At 41.9% G+C, this 20,068-nt stretch overlaps 1 protein-coding gene across 2 annotated transcripts in view; it reads right to left on the bottom strand.

Annotated features, from left to right (window-relative positions):
- dag1 (dystroglycan 1) overlaps window positions 1-20,068 on the bottom strand; it is a 36,957-nt gene that overhangs the window by 16,290 nt on the left and 599 nt on the right. The window contains exon 1 of one of the 2 annotated variants that reach the window (XM_061875004.1): window positions 5,884-6,169. The exons of the other annotated variant lie outside the window; for it this stretch is intronic. The gene's annotated coding sequence lies outside the window, so the exon portion shown is untranslated. Of the gene's footprint in view, window positions 1-5,883; window positions 6,170-20,068 lie in introns of those variants that run through there. 2 annotated transcript variants of the gene reach the window in all.

Genomic DNA, 20,068 nt, shown 5'->3' on the forward strand with positions numbered 1-20,068 from the left:
AAAGCCTTTTTTCAGGATATTCCATGATGGGTAAAATTTTGAAAAAAACTTCGAAAAATAAAATAAGCCACTGGGAACTGATTTTTATTGGTTTTAACCCTTCTGAAATTGTGATAATGTTCCCCTTTAATGAAATCAATGGAAAAGACAACAGGAAATTAGCTTAGCATCATGTAGCATTGTTTGGAATTAGTAAGCTGTTGTTTTGACAACAACCTAGCGTGTTTGTGCACTTGTTCATATGCGAATGACGGCCAGAAGTGACATCAGACCTGTTTGCTCCGCCCACCATCAACATTATTTTTCCATGGATGGAACTCACGACATCCATCATGGCTGCCATTGCAGCAAGGCATGAGTGGAATGCACGTGTGGGTGGGGCCGTAAAAAACAGATGGGGAGGCAGGGGGGTCGTCAGCAGTGGTCACATGACTACCTAAAAAGGGAATGCCACACCCGTTCAGGCTCGCCAAAGGTGTGTGTGTGCTGCTGATGTTTGACTGTTACTTTTAACATGTGCACGTCTGTTACTTCCAGCCCTGACTGTGTCTCCTGTCAACACACACACAAACACACGCACAGTAATGTGTGAACCGTTATCTAAATTTGACCATCAACTCAGACGCCAGGTGTGTACACGCATCCGCACACGTCTCAGCATTGAAGCATCGGTCCACTTTGTAACATGGGGGTGGTTGCCATGGTTACCGCGGAAACATTCTCAGCAGAATACCTCGACAGGCCTCAACGTGCTGCTTGCTTGACACCCCACTGGATGTTCCACTGGAGGACAACTCTTGTCAACATTCCACAATGGAGGATGTGTTAACGTTCAGCATTTAGCAGCTGGAAACGTCTCAACACTTCTGGACAATCAACATTCTGGAACATTCTTCTACTGCCGGGCAACCAAGCTCGCCGCAACACAATTGCCAATAAAGACAAGTTAATGTACTTCCCACCATCGTTGTTGTACACACACACACGGATGCAAAATCCATCCATCCATTTCTACCGCTTGTCCCTTTCGGAGATATTGTAATAGAATCCGTAAGCATGTCAGCTGTATTACCACATGAGCCCTGAGGAGGTGCCACTGAGTCAAACTGGCTCCCCCTTACACACACAGAGACTAGAGATGGTGTTTATGGCTCTTTGAAGCGATTCAGATCATGAGGAGCCATTCCTTTCAAAGATTCCTTCAAAAGAATGTGAATGCATAATTACACTACCCTACCTGGTGTTTACACTTGAATGTATGGATGACTCGCCTCCATATTTCCAGTGGTTAGCGCCAAGTTACGAAACCACTTTATTATGAAGCTGGCTGTGGCGCGTTCTTTCTGACGTCACTTCCTGTGTGGGGCGCGGTCTTACTGGCGTTACTTCCTCTCCGACCTCGGTTTGTAAACGATCAGAGTCCATACAAAGCTAAGAGCCGGAGATTCAAGAAATAGACGGCGCACTTACCCGTGTAAAAAATTGTACAAGGAGGGGAACCTTAAACAATGATTTAGTGTGGTTGAAACGGGGCTTAGACTCAGACAAACTATAATGATCCACAAAGGAAATTGCTCCACACAGTAGCTCAATTACACTGATGGAAAGTGTAAGGATGGAAAGGACAATGCAGGTATAAATAAACTAAAAGCGATGTACAATAAAACATATGTACGTAATATTTACATAATATATGTACAGTATATTATATATACAGATATATAATAATATATTATGTCTATATCATAGACATAATAGGCTTAGGCTAATTAATTATTTGGTTAATGAGTCATCCGGCGTAATGTAGACTGGGTTTAATTCAACTGGCTGTCATTGTCCACTTAAAAGAGCCGTACAGAACACTCGACTCATTTGCGAACCTCTAACACATAAATACAAGGTTGTGTCGCATAATGCTGACACATCTATGTTGCATCTCAAATACGAAGATTAGGCGTCCAACAGTGGGGTGGGCCTAAGACGTAAAGTGTGTCCTGACTTTGTGGTGTCATTTCAGCTGTCAGCTGGTGGACCACCAGGGGGCGTGCATGTGACACCCCCGGTCACACAACTGTTGGCATTCTATGAAGGGGCGTGACATGTAAAGCCTTTCATACAGTAAAGACTTGCATGGAAGGAAGATTCCATCCATCCATCCATTTTCTACCGCTTATTCCCTTTCGGGGTCGCGAGGGGCGCTGGCGCCTATCTCAGCTACAATCGGGCGGAAGGCGGGGTACACCCTGGACAAGTCGCCACCTCATCGCAGGGCCAACACAGATAGACAGACAACATTCACACTCACATTCACACACTAGGGCCAATTTAGTGTTGCCAATCAACCTATCCCCAGGTGCATGTCTTTGGAGGTGGGAGGAAGCCGGAGTACCCGGAGGGAACCCACGCATTCACGGGGAGAACATGCAAACTCCACACAGAAAGATCCCGAGCCTGGATTTGAACCCAGGACTGCAGGACCTTCGTATTGTGAGGCAGACGCACTAACCCCTCTGCCACCGTGAAGCCCCAAAAGATAAAGATGATGCTACAATGTTCAATGGTTGTGTGTGTGTTTTTACCCATCGGTCTCAAAGACAGCACAAAAAAATCAGATGATTTTTTTGCCCTAAAGTGACACATATCAGATACTTTTTTTCAGTCAAAACGATTCAAAGTGCTTCAAATCAGAATCAGGCTACACCAGGAGGTACTTCTATTCCAATTGGAGTCTGATCTTTCCAAATGTGACTTCAGTCTAAACCGAAATGCGACGTGTACTTCATCTTTGGGCGAGCTACGTCATTCATATGTGGCGGAAAAGACAGCCCGCCAGCAGAAGTGGATACGTCATCTCAACATCCGGTTTCGGTGGTCAAAGTCTATTTTCGGCAGACAAATTTTTGGCGCAACACTTGTCAATAGCGCGCAAATAATAGGCCAAGAAATAGCAAATGTTGAAGGACCAGTGTTGATGTGTACGCTGTGGCGTATGTGCTTACATGATAGGTACATTGCATAAAATAAAGATAACATAAATCCATGCTGAAGTCTGTTTCTCCTCTAATTTACATCCATAAAATAGTTACAATATATACAAAACAGGCCAAAAGCTTGGACACACCTTTTCCTAATTCAATGTGTTTTCTTTATATTTTCACAACTATTGTAGACTGTCACTGAAGGCATCAAAACTATTAATGAACACATCAATCAATCAATCATGAATGAACACATGTGGAGTTATGTACTTAACAAAAAAAGGTGAAATAACTGAAAACATGTTTTACATTCTAATTTCTTCAAAAATAGCCACCCTTTATTCCAATTACTGCACACTCTTGGCATTCCCTCGATGAGCTTAAAGCACGCCTGTGAAGTGGAAACCATTTCAGGTGACTACCTCTTGAAGCTCATTGAGAGAATGCCAACAGTGTGCGAAAAAGGTATCAGAACAAAGGGTGGCTATTTTGAAGAAACTACAATATAAAACGTGGTTTTTTTTTAAACGTTTTTTTGTTAAGTACATACCTCCGCATGTGTTCATTCATAGTTTTGATGCCTTCAGTGACAATGTACAATGTAAACTGTCATGAAAACAAAGAAAATACCGTGAATGAAAAGGTGTGTCCAAACTTTTGGCCTGTACTGTATATCCATTAATATATGATATTACTAATTATATTACTTCATGTAAAACACACACATTTTTTAGGAGTGGCGACTTTTATTTTGCAAAGTAGTTGTAGTACCAACTCTCTTCTTCATTTATGGAATCCGGTCAGGTTCCTTTGTTTTCACGTTATCAAACTGCGCATGCAAGTGACATTGAGGCCACATTGGGCAACAGTGGGACCTTTGTGCTTTTGTACTGGAGTCTGATAAAGATTACATTTTCATGTGTAAACAGTCAGTTGGGGGAAAAAAATAAAAAAATCAAATTTTGAAAAAAAATCATATTTGGGCCACTTTGCCCTGCAGTGTAGACAGAGTCACACACTCCCCTTGTAGTTTTAGCCTTGTATGGTCCACATTATGACCTCCTTCAGGGACATTTGGTTAGCAGCGGTCCAAACATGTCCGCTATTGGGAAGACGGAAGAATCTTCCAAATTACTTTAAGGCTTTTAGTGACGCTGCCATGGTACAAGAAAGTATGATGACAACCATAGAAGAGGATGTGTCTCAGTTCCACTAGGACAGGGGTCGGCAACCCGCGGCTCTTTGGCCACTCTGATGTGGCTCAGCTGCACAATCGCCGACCCCACCCCGATTGTTACGGGGGATTCCGGTTCTCGGAGCCTCTTCCGGACATCACCCGGGGTCAACATTCTTCGATTTTCACTCGGACAACAATATTGAGGGCGTGTCGTGATGGCTTTACTTTTAGCGCCCTCTACATTTTGACACTTTTCACAACATAAAGAAGACAATGGAAGCCGCAACCATTCTCGCGAATAACCGCTGGTGGTCACCCATATAACAGTAATAAGGGCGTGCCATAAAGCCATTGCCTTTAACGCCTTCTACAACATGTACAGACTTCTTGCCAGTCCAGTAACATGTTGTATGTGGCTTCCGCAGATACACGTACACGACTGCAAGGCATACTGGGTGACACAGAGTATACTGAAGGTTGTGATATAAATAACTTTAACACTCTTACTAATATGCACCACACTGTGAACCCACACCAAACAAGAATGACAAACACATTTCGGGAGAACATCCTCACAGTAACACAACATAAACACAACACAACAAATACCCAGAATCCTTTGCATCCATGACTCTTCCTGACTATATTATACACCCCCGCCCACCTCAACCGACGCACGAAAGGGGGGGGGAGCGGGCTTTGGTGCTAGCGGGGTGTATAATATATCCTGAAATAGTCATGGATAGATATCATTCTGGGTAATTGTTATGTTGCATTTATGTGTTACAGTGCGGATGTTCTCCAGAAATGTGTTTGTCATTCTTGTTTGGTGTGGGTTCACAGTGTGGTGCATATTAGTAAGAGTGTTAAAATTGTTTATATCACAACCTTCAGTGTACTCTGTGTCACCCAGTATGCCTTGCAGTCGTGTACGTGTATCTGCGGAAGACACATACAACATGTTAATGGACTGGCAAGCTGTCTGTACATGTTGTAGAAGGCGTCAAAGGCAATGACTTCATGGCACGCCCTTATTACTGTTATATGGGTGACCACCAGCAGATATTCGCGAGAATGATTGCGGCTCCCATTGTCTTCTTTATTTTGTGAAACGGGTCAAAATGGCTCTTTGAGAGGTAAAAGTTGCCGACCCCTGCACTAGGACAACTTTGAATAGAGGTGAAGAGACTCAGCCACACATAGCTTCACTTATTTTTACACCAGAATGCTAGGAAAGATGTGTGCGGTCACACCTCTGCTGTTATGTGCCTGTCCACACTCGGTGTGCTCAGCTGAGTTGACAGATGTAAACATCCTCACGCCCAGCGCGTGCGTTCACGTGTAGGACAGGCAAAAACTGTGCACGATTTCCGCGCACGGGCGCTGACCAACTTGCACGGGCACGCGCGTGCACCGGGAATGAGGTCACACACACCAAGTTGGCGTTCCCCCCACCCCCCCACAGGTGCCAAAAATAAACCCGAGTGATGAAGACCCCCGCCTCCCCCCCAGGTCTCCGAACATGCACCTGTTCAGTTGGCGAGCACGAAAAGGCGACACGAGCACGCGCGCACAAACACAACGGACACGTGCACAGATTCCGCGACACCAGAATGAGGAGAGGGGGGGGAAAACGGAAATATTCCCGCCAAAGAGAAACGTGCGCGTACATGAGCGCTCGCTCCATGCAGCAGGGCGCGCACACGCGCGCACACACTAGACACTGACCGCAGTAAATGGTCCTCTTGTCGAAGCTCCGCTCCAAAGTTGGTAGGAAAAACACGACGACCGCCGACAGCCAGCACTCCTCACGGTCCACGACACAAACGCGAAGCAAAAACGAGCGTCAGGGCGGTACATTGGACCTGGACGCTCGGCTCGACTGCCTCTGGGTGGCGCGAGGCGACGTGTCTTCCTTCGAGGTCCGCGACGTTCCGCGACGTGAATGTCTGCTGTGGACTCACAATGGTGGTTTACATGCAGGGGGCGGGGCTAAGTGAGGAGGGCGGGGCGACAGGGAGGGAAGGTTTCAGTCAGCAGTCACAGCTTCTCCCCCCCGTTCACACCACCTTTATTGCTACTCTCTCTTTTTTGTCGTCCTGACGTGCACACCTGCGTGCACGCGCCCTAATCACGACCCACTCCGGTGTGACGTCATCGCCCCGCTACATCATCACAGGCTGCCTGTCTATACTAACGTGGACGCGCTTCTATTGATTTTTGTGACCCTTCTTCAACTGGCATGTTAACATTTGAGTCACTGGCCAGCTATAGGCTACTCCCACTGAATGTCACCAATTATTTACATGTCATCCATACTGTTCACATCAGTACATATATAAACATATGAAGATACAGTATCTATTCATAAATGTACATATACTGTATGCAAATATGTTGTGTGAACACATGCAGCCTGCCGACATATAGTATATGTTCATAAATGTTCATTTGTGTCGATACACTATTTACAATTTTTTAAAATATATTTATATATATATATATATATACATATATATATATATATATATATATATACATACATATATACACACATACATATATATACATATCTACACATATATATATATCCATCCATCCATTTTCTACCGCTTATTCCCTTTTGGGGTCGCGGGGGGCGCCGGCGCCTATCTCAGCTACAATCGGGCGGAAGACGGTGTACACCCTGGACAAGTCGCCACCTCACCGCAGGGCCAACACAGTATATATATTTTATATTTACCGTATTTCCTTGAATTGCCGCAGGGCCTATAGTATGCGCCTGCCTTGAATTACTGCCGGGTCAAACTCGCTTCCCAAAATAATTAGCGCAAACTCGTGACGTCACGACTGACACTTCCCCTGTCATCATTTTCAAAATGGAGGAGGCTGATTTCAATACCGGTAATTTAAAATCGCATAAAGGGAAGAAGATTAAGAGCTATTCAGTTGGATTTAAGGTCCAAGCTTACATCACACTCAAATTTTTACTGCATACCTTTGGTAAGTGCCGGAGTGAGAAGAGGTTTTAAAATAATTAGCGCCCCAGCGGCAATTCAAGGAAATATGGTATATATATATATATATATGTATATGTATATATACTGTACATATATGCACACACACATATATATATACATATATATATATATAAATATTAAATAAATATATATGTATATGTATATATATATATATATATATATATATATATATATATATATCTTTTATATAGAAGTATATTTAAAAATACAGGTAAATGCATATATCGTATAGACCTTTACAAACAATATTTAGATCGTAGGGGGGTATCGATTTGTTTAAAAAAAAAAAACGATTCAATTTGAATCATAATTTGATGTTACCGATACGATTCGGGGATGATATTAATTTATTTAGAGCGATATCCGAAACGGTTCAGAGAGTTGAAATCGATTCTTTAACTTCTAAGTGAAATAATAATAATAATAAACCTATGTAACTGTGTAATAAATACTGTCTACTGGACACTACAGGTGAAGTTTCCTATAGTCCTGAATGATATATAAATGTATTAGGCATACAAACAAGCAAGTAAACAACAATTAATAGCTAATGCATTTACATATTTTTAATAAAGTGCAGCATTTACAAACGCCGTTTCTATATGAGTTGGGAAATTATGTTAGATGTAAATATAAACGGAATACAATGATTTGCAAATCATTTTCAACCCATATTCAGTTGAATATGCTACAAACACAACATATTTGATGTTCAAACTGATAAACAATTTTTTGTTGTTGCAAATAACCGTTAACTTTAGAATTTGACGACAGCAACACGTGACAAAGAAGTTGGGAAAGGTGGCAATAAATACTGATAAAGTTGAGGAATGTCTCATGAAGCCCTTATTTGAAACATCCCACAGGTGTGCAGGCTAATTGGGAACTGGTGGGTGCCATGATTGGGTATAAAAACACATTTTGAAAAAATGCTCAGTCTTTCACAAGAAAGGATGGGGCGAGGTACATCCCTTTGCCCACAACTGCATGAGCAAATAGTCAAACAGTTTAAGAACGTTTCTCAAAGTGCAATTGCAAGAAATTTAGGGATTTCACCATCTACGGTCCATAATATCATCAAAAGGTTCAGAAAATCTGGAGAAATCACTCCACGTAAGCGACATGGCCGGACACCAAAATTGAATGACCGTGACATGGCATGGAAACCAACAGTGAATGACCGTGACCTTCATATCAAAACCCGAAATCAATCTCTAAAGGATATCACCGCATTGGCTCAGGAACACTTTAGAAAACCACAGTCAATAAATATAGCTGGTCGCTACATCTGTAAGTGCAAGTTAAAGCTCTACTATGCAAAGCGAAAGCCATTTATCAACAACATCCAGAAACGTCGCCGGCTTCTCTGGGCCCGAGATCATCTAAGATGGACTGATGCAAAGTGGAAAAGTGTTCTGTGGTCTGACGAATCCACATTTCAAATTGTTTTTGGAAATATTCAACATCGTGTCATCCGGACCAAAGGGGAAGCGAACCATCCAGACTGTTATCGACGCAAAGTTCAAAGCCAGCATCTGTGATGGTATGGGGGTGCATTAGTGCCCAAGGCATGGGTAACGTACACATCTGTGAAGGCACCATTAATGCTGAAAGGTACATACGGGTTTCGGAACAACATATGCTGCCATCTAGGCGTCGTCTTTTTCATGGACCCCCTTCTTATTTCAGCAAGACAATGCCAAGCCACATTCAGCACGTGTTCTAACAGAGTAGCTTCGTAAAAAAAAAAGAGTGCGGCTAATTGCCTTGTCCGCCTGCAGTCCAGACCTGTCTCCCATCGAAAACGTGTGGCGCATTATGAAGCGTAAAATACGACAGCGGACTGTTGAACGACTGAAGCTCTACATAAAACAAGAATGGGAAAGAATTCCAATTTCAAAGCTTCAACAAGGGGCTTCACGGTGGAAGAGGGGTTAGTGCGTCTGCCTCACAATACAAAGGTCCTGAGTCCGGGCTCGGGATCTTTCTGTGTGGAGTTTGCATGTCCTCCCCGTGAATGTGTGGGTTCCCTCCGGGTACTCCGGGTTCCTCCCACTTCCAAAGACATGCACCTGGGGATAGGTTGATTGGCAACAATAAATTGGCCCTAGTGTGTGAATGTGAGTGTGAATGTTGTCTGTCTATCTGTGTTGGCCCTGCGAGGCCGGGCGAGTCACGCTTTGGCCGGGCTCAAGATGACGGCCAGGAGGCGGAGTATAGAATAGGATAGGTCTTTATGTCATTGCACAAGTACAACGAAACTTTGTTTTCAGCACAAACCCGTTCAAGATTAGACAAACAAACAGTGTACAGGCGCCCCGTAAAAGATGGGAAAAAGGTAAAACGCTGGGGAAGGATGAGTAAAAAAATACAATCCCGACTGGGCTCCTAAGGGGGCCCAGTTCGGAGTGAGAAAAAAAACTCCATAGCAAAGCACATATACATATTACAACATACATCTCAAGATATCTAGCAACAGTGGGAAGGTAGTTCAAGGTCACGGTGGTAGGCCGCAGCTCTCAGGTGCTGACCATCCATTCATCACCCCTACGGGATTTGCGTCGAAGGCGTTGGGTTGGGGGGGGTGGGAGGGTGGGGTGCATGTGTGGCGTATATTTTTTTTTTGTGGATGTGTGTGTGTGTGTATAAGCCCGTAGTGTGTCTATGTTCCGCGGCCTTGATGTATTGTACCGTCTCGTCCAAAGTCAACAACAACAGGTGTGTGTCCATGAGAGACAAGAAGGGAGTTTGTTGTGTCTTCGCTGCGCTGTTCTTCGTGAGAGTCTCGAAGCCAGGGAAACAATCCAAGTTAGAATGTTTTTGTATGCAAGTGAAAATAAAATTTGCTTTTCACTCTAAATTGTCTATGACTGGTCCTCAAAACCTGCGAGGTAGACAGTCCGATGTAATCCACAGTTCTTCCCGCATCCTCCAATCATTTGTGGCAGCTTTGGGGTACTTTGAAGACTGCCAGCAACTTCCAATTTGTCGACAAACCAGAGCAACGCTTACTCCAATCATCAGATGTCCTGTTGTCATAATACCGAATAGGTGGATATCGTCACGTCCTCGACAGAAAAGGGTCGCCAGGCACGCGGCACTCCTTCTCCCAAGAGTCCGTCGTGTGTCCAGCAACAACCGCTTCGTCACGACAGCAGGTTCCCCCAAACCCAAAATCTTGTCAATTTTGTTGAGGCCAGTTAAATAGTTCCAATGTTTAGATTTGGAGAGCAGTGCAAAAAGAGGCAACAAGAAAGTTAAAGACAAGACAAAACAAAGAATCAAGCAGGAGAGATAAGGGAGAGGAAAGGGGAGCGTCCACCCTCGTTGAGTGTCAGAGAGAAAGCGGAACAAAGAGGCGGGGCGTGCCTGGAGCGACGCCGCCACAATCAAAATCAGGTGCGTGACACACACACAGGTTCTCAATCTGCCTATCTCCTCGCAGCGTTTAAGAGGGGAGAAGAAGGAAGGAGCGAGAGAGAGAGTTGGAGTGTCCACAGGACAGCAGAAGCAACCAAACACGAACGATCAGAGAATGAGCCCAAGAGGAAAACAACGCCACCGGCATCTGAAAAGCTGACCGAAACGAGCAGCGAAGGAGGCGGAGCTGAAAAGCGACTGATCGACGCAGACCCTTTCGTATTTGAAAAAAATAAAAGAGTCAAACCGGCTCAACACTATGTCCTTCCTAGATGGTCCATGCAATCCACACAGTTTTTATTGGAATTTTGCCTATCCTTCACAATCACTATGAAAGACATGATAATGGATGTATGTTTTTTTATGCATTCTAAATATAAAATAAATGCGATAAAAAGTCTGCTTGCATTTGAGTCCATGGAAGTTGCTCTTTCTGTCTGTAAAGCCCCTAAACCATCCAAACATCTCCATTAAGATTTTATATACATGATGTACGTACATATTTAATTTAGTAAAAGGCACATTTACAGTAAAATTTAATATTTACGTATTTTGCTCACTTTGAGCATACAAATCATCACTGATTTCTGCTCACTGCAGACTTTATGAAAGCCAAAAAACATAATAAAACATCACTTACTGTACAATGTCTACTGTCATTAGGATGCCGACTGCTAAGATATTCACATATTCCCATTAAGGTGAAGAATGACTTATAATCCTCATGCAAAAAAGGGGTCCAAATTGGCTGTCAAAGTGTACCAACTTTTTGGAATACGTCCTTGTTCTTCTACTATCCAGGTGAGAGGCATGATTTCTAATTTAGAATACAATTTGACGAGGAAGCATCTCATCAGTCGAACTTCTCAACATTTGCACACGGCGCCGCAATAAATAGTTTCTCTGTTTTAGCTCAGAAAATAACAATATCACTAATACTTGGTTAATATTCAAGTCACATATTGTAAACGTTTTTGAATGGTTATTTATTAGATTTTATGGGCGGAACAGAGGACCACCCGCTCCACCTTAAGTGGATTTTTATTTACATTTATTGATGAGTGAGAATGCATGTTTTTTTCAAATCCATCTGTTGTCATGTCTTTTATATCAATTGTGAAGGCAAAATTCCCCAAAAATCGCAGTTCCCCTTTCACATATATGTTTATACTCACTGATTGAAGAACAAAAACAATATACAGTATACCGTATATTACAACATTTTGTCCAAAAAAACCCCTCATTTGTATCAGCAAGTTTTTAAATATACCCCTCTTTTAGACCAGTTGATCTGCTGTCTCTTTTCTACTCTGCCCCCCTCTCCTGCGTGGAGAGGGTGACCCCAGATGACGCAATAGCTGTTCAAAGTTGGGACCCGGGGTGGACCACTCATCTGTGCATCAGTTCGGGACGTCTCTGCGCTGCTGACTTGTCTACACTCAAGATGATCCCCTGCTGGCCCCAATATGGACTGGACTCTCACACCATTAACTAGATCCACTCGACTCGGTCGCCCAGGAGTGGAGGTCCCCACATTTGTGGTCCCCTCCAAGGTTTCTCACTGTATCTCATTAGGTTGAGATTTTTCTTGCCTTGATGTGGGATCTGAGCCAAGGATGTCGTTGTGCCTCGTGCAGCCCTTTGAGACACTTGTGATTAAGGGCTATATAAATAAACTTTGATAGGTGTCCGTTATTCTCGTTTTGATGACTGATGGCGATGACGTCACAGACATTCAGACAGACTTGAATAACCTTTAACATCCTTATCATTAAAAGTGCTAAACTTAATATAAAGTCTGCCTCTCTTAAATCTAATGTTTTCCTTTTCCTAGTGTAGATAAAATAGATTGATTGCCTTTTAAAACGATCTTGGATCAATACCTATCTTTGGAAGGCAAATTTGCAGAATACGGATCGATGTAGTTGAAGTTTAGGAATACAAATTAATCCGTCTATCAATTTTTACACACCCTAGTAGATTTCACTTATAATCCAAACCCCCCAACAGGCCTACTCCACTTAATTCTGACCCAAACTGACATCATCATCGTATAAAATCAATAGTGTTCTTTTTAGGTGAAGTGTGTTCAGTAAAAGTTGCTGATGGTGTCTTTATGTGTGATGTCTGGGCGTTGCCATGGAGAAGGTGAAAGGTCAGTGAAGGTATTCAGAAAACTTAAAGGAACTCGTTCTATCCCGCCATTGATCTATTGTTAACGCTGGGGGAGGGCGGAGGTCCGAAACGATGCCCCTTGGGTTGGGTCGGCCGTGGAATGTGACACCCGGGCTCTCATCTGACCACGGAATCTTCTGTGAGTGATTGAAGGTGATGCTAAGGTAAGCGTACAGTCGTATTTGATGGACACACAGGGCAAAGTTCGAATGGAGTCACAAGCTGAACAGGTGACATTTGGTGGCTATGCTGTCACCGTGACAACGCTCACAGCAGCTGGCTTATTAGCTGCTAGCTGATTAGCAACAACTTTGTGCATGCACAAATATTTGTAGTAAAATGGAGCTTTGTGTCGATTTCTTATTGTCTTTTGTGGCAACAAACTCAGAATCCAACGTTTGTCGTTGGATTCTGAGACATCTGTTTGGTAAGAACAGACTTTGTAAACACCTCCCAGTCGGCAGACCTTTACAGCACTCTATTGTCCCGACAACAACAACCCCCTGCCCTTGGCAAGAAGGAGCTTGTGGTGGGCTTAAGGAGGACCAGGACCACCATTAAGGCCGTCAACCTCCTGGGGGAGGACATGGAGACAGTGGAGCAAAACTCTTGAAGGATGCAAACTGTGATTGTGGTTGTTGGAGGTCTTTTAGCAGATAATAACAATAGTAATAATATTAGATACAGTTGTCCTTGTGGCTATTTGGTTACAGCCCTAACCGTGGTAAACAAATCTCTGCAAAGTATGATTATTACAAAATCCAAACCCAGTGAAGTTGGCACGTTGTGTAAATGGTAAATAAAAAAAGAATAAAAAGATTTGAAAAACATTTTCAAGTTATATTCAATTGAATAGACTGCAATTACAAGATATTTAATGTGTGAACTAAGAAACATAATTATTTTTTGCAAATAATCATTAACTTTGAATTTAATGGCAGCAACACATTGCAAAAAAGTTGGCACAGGGGCATTTTTACCACTGTGTTACATGGCCTTTCCTTTTAACAACATTCAATAAAAGTTTGGGAACTGAGGAGACCAATTTTTTAAGGTTTTCAGGTGGAATTCTTTCCCATTCTTGTTTGATGTACAGCTTAAGTTGTTCAACAGTCCCGAGTCTCCGTTGTCACATTTTAGGGTTCAAATTGTGCCACACACATTCAATGGGAGACAGGTCTGGTCTACAGGTAGGCCAGTCTAGTACCCATAAATAAATATTTAAATGATTTATGGTTCACCTTTGAGATGCTAATTTATTTATTTTTTTTCTATTAGGGTTCAACATTTTTACCGAGATTCTTCTGCTTAAACATTTTGAACCCTATCAAATTTTTTTTTTGTAATTTTACTTTTTGGAGCCTGAAGCCAAGGAGGAGGAGGCCAACCTTGGACGGTGCAGCTGCAGATCACTGTGCTCTTTTAGCATTTCCCCAAACACCATGAGGGAAAAATCAGTAGAAGAGGACGCAAAAAAGTATCCTCGCGGCTTACCTTCTCTTTCTCTTGTCTTTGAGTGCTGGGTCTGCTCTTTTTTCTTTATTTTTCTGCAGGTTCTGACCAGGGGCGTCGCCAGACATATTTCACTGGGGCACATGCCCCACTGTTGATCTGCAGTGCCCCAGTAAAAATTTCACCAATAAAAAAAAAACGCTTCAGAGTTTTAAGTCTACATAACATAGACAACAGCGCACATACTACTTAGTATGGTAATTGATTGCTACTGTATTCACTCCACGAAACAGTGAGCACATGGCTACTTAATATGGTAATTTATTCACATGTGGCTCGAGACTTCGGTTGAGAGAGAGGGGGGGGGGGAATATGAATCATTGCTGAGGTAGGTAACGTTAGCCAACAACAATTCGTTAATTACAATATTTTGATTTTGATTTGACTAAAACTGTAACTCCTAGATTAATTTAAGAAAGTTATTCGCCCGTAGCAGAGAAGAAGTGAGGAATGAGAGATGTAAGTGAAGTCCTAGCTAACTAGGCAACATCATCGTCTTAAGTTGATGCTAAGTTAGCTAACATTATTCCTTGTATCAAGACAAACATATTCATTTGCTGTACGAGCTGTCGGGGGAATTTCCAATGAACATGAAACATCATGTTGGTTATTGTCTGCTGGTTCTGCATCAATGATGATTTGGAGTAAGCATGTGTGAGTTGAGTGCTTCTCAAATGGTTTATCTTCAGGAAGAAAAACATTTTTCCATATCATCAAGTCGTGAGCCAAACTTTTGTATAATTCAAGTTTATTTCACAGAAAAATAGCACAGTAGACTTGTCTTGTTAATCGGTGTGACTTTGACTAAAATAATCTTGTTTTGTCACCAGAAAAATGGCTACACCTAAAGCATCTGGTTTTGTTTCCAGAAAAAATAGTAACATTTCTGTATTTGTTTTTAGAAAGATGGCTGAAAATATCAGGTTTTGTTGCCCCATTTAGATTAAAAAAAAATATGTTTCCATGTCTGTCCTGAGTCCTCCTCCAACTTGTTAGTCGATTTGCCTTTTGCTAAAATACTCACAAATAGTCACTAGAAAAATGGCTAAAAATATCTGGTTTTGTTGCCACAATTTGATTTTTTTCTCCCTAAACTTTTTTTTTTTAATGCACACATCTGACTGCGACTCACTGAAAATGACACACAATCCATTTTTATGTCACGACCCAGCAGTTGGGAACCACTGGTCAACTGTATAACAGTTACTGTACTATTTACATGTCTGTCCAGAGTGATTGACCACTTTGCAAAAATGAAAACGAGACGTTACAGTTTACTTCTCAGAAAATGATTCCCTGAACAGACACACAACAGTTGTTCATTTATTCTACTACTGTGGCTTTATTGTTTTGTGTATATTTTATAGTTTTGTGTATCTGAAATAGGATTAGCCACATTGCCATAAATGGGAATTAAATAATATTAAAGAACCCAGAGATGTAGGGGTGCTTTATTTTTTGTTTTACTTTTGTAGATGTTAAATTTGCAGATGATTACTGCAATATATATTTCAAAAAGATTCATTGCTCTTCCTTTTTGCTTTTACCAGTAGCAGTTTAGAAGTCTGGAGTAAAAAAGTGCACAAGTAGGTCCAATGCATTAGTTAATTTCAGGTGGTTAATCAAAGATTCATACAACATAATATGATATGATTTCATAGTTTAAAGGACTATTTATGTATTTTTTTTATGATAAATAAGTGCTAAAAATGTTTTTGCTTGCGCGCTTTGCACGCTCACATGAATTATTTGTGCCCCAGGCGTGCCCCAGTACAGTATTAGGTCTAGTGACGCCCCTGGTTCTGACTCAGTTTTTATCCCCTCAAGGTGCTCCTGATTTTCAGGATGACATTTGTCTTGAGTCTTTCAATTTTCTTTCTTCTTTGAAATCAAAATCATTAAAATAATCACTGCAAATAAACTCTTCCCAATTTGCACAAAGCAGTTTGACTGGAGAGGTCTGTATTTTCCTCATATCTCCGTCATTTGGATAAGTATGCAGGGCGACCCCTTCTTTATTTGTATTGGTACATCCTGCAACCTTCTCGGTGGCCTTGTGGTTAGAGGGTTTGCCCTGAGATCGGTAGGTCGTGAGTTCAATCCCCGGCTGAGTCATACCAAAGACTATACAAATGGGACCCATTACCTCACTGCTTGGCACCTAGCATCAAGGGTTGGAATTGGGGGTTTAATCACCAAAAATTATTCCCAAGCGTGGCCACTGCTGCCGCTCACTGCTCCCCTCGACTACCAGGTGGTGGGATATTGATTGATTGAAACTTTTAATAGTGGATTGCACAGTACAGTACATATTCCGTACAATTGACCAGTAAATGGTAACACCCGAATAAGTTTTTTAACTTGTTTGAGTCGGGGTCCACGTTAATCAATTCATGGTAATGGGGATGGGTCAAATGCAGAGGTTCATTTCACAGTGGTACTTTTTTATTTATTTATCAGTGGAACGTTAACTTGAACTTTTTAACATCTTGAATATATATTTGATATCTCCTTTGAAATTCTGTGCAAAAAAAAAAAGTGATTCTGGATGACGATGCTACCTAAACGCAATAGGAATTTGCCTCCAGTCTAGTGAGGTAACCTCAGCCGGCTGATGCAGGTCCGCCCACATTTTGGAGCTAAAAGTGGGCGTTCCAAAAATGGGTCGATAGAAAACATTCCTAAAATCACTACTGTGTCTATTTGGGGTGGAATTTGACTTGTAAACATCATTTTTAGGTCCACAACTAAATAGGTGCCAATGTTGTCAGCGTTTGAAGGTCCTTTTAAGTCACATGCTATCTTGGCTATGACAGGGTTGCATTTTGTCATACTTTCATTCATCAACGCTCATTCCTTTTTTTCAGCAGTGCGAGTATGTGTTTTTTGTCAGGAGGATTTACGATGGTCACGATAGGTGTTGTTGTTGTCTTCATGTTGTTCACATTCACATCCCTTTGGCGTCATTTTGCTCTGGTCTTTTTGTTCTGTTCTTTTTGTTCTGGACTGCCCCAAGGTTAGACCAGCGTGGAATCCTGAGCCTAGTCACAATCACACCTTTAATGTGAGTACATCGCTCCATCTCAAGGACTCCATGCTTTTAGTGGATGCGTTAAGTCTATGTTTGGTCCTCTATTTTGAGACACAGTGAAGTGTTTTCCTTCGGTGCTTCCTTTATGTCAGCCTGGTTTATCTATGTTGATGTCTTTTTCCAGACCTTGGTCCTCACTGGCACGTTTTGTCCCTCTATTATATCTTCTTGTCTGCTCAGTTGGTTCTGCCATAATGACACATAGTACATCCATCATCTCCAATGTTATTCTTTGCGGTATAGCTCGGTTGGTAGTGTGGCCGTGCCAGCAACTTGAGGGTTGCAGGTTCGATCCCCGCTTCCGCAGTCCTAGTCACTACCGTCAGGTCCTTGGGCAAGACACTTTACCCAACTGCTCCCAGTGCCACCTACACTGGTTTAAATGTAACTTAGATCTTGGATTTCACTATGTAAAGCGCTTTGAGTCACTAGAGAAAAAGCGCTATATAATTATAATTCACTTCACCTATTAGCTCCCCAATGGCCTTTTTCATTCTTTTTTTTAGGGACGGTGTGGCGCAGTGGGAGAGTGGCCGTGCGCAACCCGAGGGTCACTGGTTCAAATCCCACCTAGAACCAACCTCGTCACGTCCGTTGTGTCCTGAGCAAGACACTTCACCCTTGCTCCTGATGGGTGCTGGTTGGCGCCTTGCATGGCAGCTCCCTCCATCAGTGTGCGAATGTGTGTGTGAATGGGTAAATGTGGAAGTAGTGTCAAAGCGCTTTGAGTACCTTGAAGGTAGAAAAGCGCTATACAAGTACAACCCATTTATCATTTACCATTTATTCATATTCTTCCTTTTTTTCACTACGAGAAATAAAGTTTTTCCGAGGGACTTACAAAAGTTATTTGTGTTTATGTCTGAACATGAGAACCGCAGAAGGCCGTATGATTTTAAACATCCAAGAGTGCGAACAAATTTGAAACAAATGTGCTAGTCTGTTGCTGGTGTGAAAGCATGGAATTCTCTAAACAAAGACTTAAAAAGTTGCAAGAATATCTTTGAATTTAAAAAGAGTTACAAAAAGAAACAACTGGAATTATGTCAAACTGATTTTTGATTTTTATTGGACGTGTTATTTTGAAAATGCCAAAACGAAAATTAAAAAGTGTGTTGGAGTTCTGGTGTTGGTAGAGGGAACAGTTATAAAGTCATCTAAAATAATTTGTGTTAAAAAGGGGGCAGATAAATAGAAGAATATTATTCTTCTATCTGCTCCTTTTTGATCATGGAAATGTATAAGAAATAAAAAAAAACAATAAAAGTGTGAACTGTACGTGGCTTGTATATATGCATTTTCATGAAAGCAATTTAAAAAAATTATGAAATGATGATGACTGTACCTAGGGACTCATCACTTGTCTTCGGATTCAGGACCTGAGGTTAAACTGGTCATAACCTACAAGGCCTTCACAAAAAAATAGAAAATGTGGCTTATCAACGCCGACATCTGCCAGCACTAAAAGATGAGCCTGTTTTGATGTTTTGTGTGCTTTTTTTATTTTTCTCTCTCTTTCTTTTCTTTTTCTTTTAAATTGTTATTTAACTGCCTTTTTTACATCATGGCCAGGGAACTACAGATGAAAACTAGCCTTCTGGCTAATTCTGGCTTTTTTTTACCATTTGTAGTCATGGTTTTTATGAAATTGCATTGTCCCCTTTGAAATAAACTAATCTAATCCAGTCTAATTAGAGATGTCCGACAATATCGGACAGCCGATATTATAGGCTGATAAATTCATTAAATTGTAACATCGGAAATTATCGGTATCGGTTTCAGAAAGTAAAATGTATGACTTTTTAAAACGCTGTAGTGTACACGGACGAAGGGAGAAGTACAGAGCGCCAATAAACCTTAAAGGCACTTCCTTTGCGTGCCAGCCCAGTCACATAATATCTACGGTTTTTCACACACACAAGTGAATGCAAGCATACGTGGTCAACAGCCATACAGTGTTACAAATATGCGCCAGACTGTGAACCCACACCAAACAAGAATGACAAACACATTTCTGGAGAACATCCGCACCGTAACACGACATGAACACAACAGAACAAATACCCAGAACCCCTTGCAGCACTAACTCTTCCGGAACGCTACACTATACACCCCCGATACCCCCCTACAACCCCCCCACCTCAACTCTGCCCCCACAACCCCGCCCACCTCAACCTCTTCATGCCCTCAGGGAGAGCACGTCCCAAATTCCAAGCTGCTGTTTTGAGGCATGTTAAAAAAAATAATGCACTTTGTGAATTCAGTAATAATATAGCAGTGCCATGTTGGCATTTTTTTTTCACAACTTGAGTTGATTTATTTTGGAAAACCTTGTTACATTGTTTAATGCATCCAGCGGGGCATCACACAAAAATTACGCATATTAATGTGACAAAGAATATACAAATTGGACCCATTGCCTCCCTGCTTGGTACTCAGCATCAAAGGTTGGAATTGGGGGTTAAATCACCATAAATGATTCCCGGGCACAGCACAGCTGCTGCTCACTGCTCCCCTCACCTGCCAGGGGATTAACAAGGGCATGGGTCAAATGCAGAGGCCAAATTTCACCACACCTAGTGTGCGTGTGACAATCATTGGTACTTTAACTTTAATTCCACAACTGCATATATTGGTATCGGTTAATATCGGTATTGGTAATTAAGAGTTGGAA

The sequence above is a fragment of the Nerophis ophidion genome, linkage group LG16 (genome assembly GCF_033978795.1).
Source record: "Nerophis ophidion isolate RoL-2023_Sa linkage group LG16, RoL_Noph_v1.0, whole genome shotgun sequence".
NCBI lineage: Eukaryota > Metazoa > Chordata > Actinopteri > Syngnathiformes > Syngnathidae > Nerophis > Nerophis ophidion.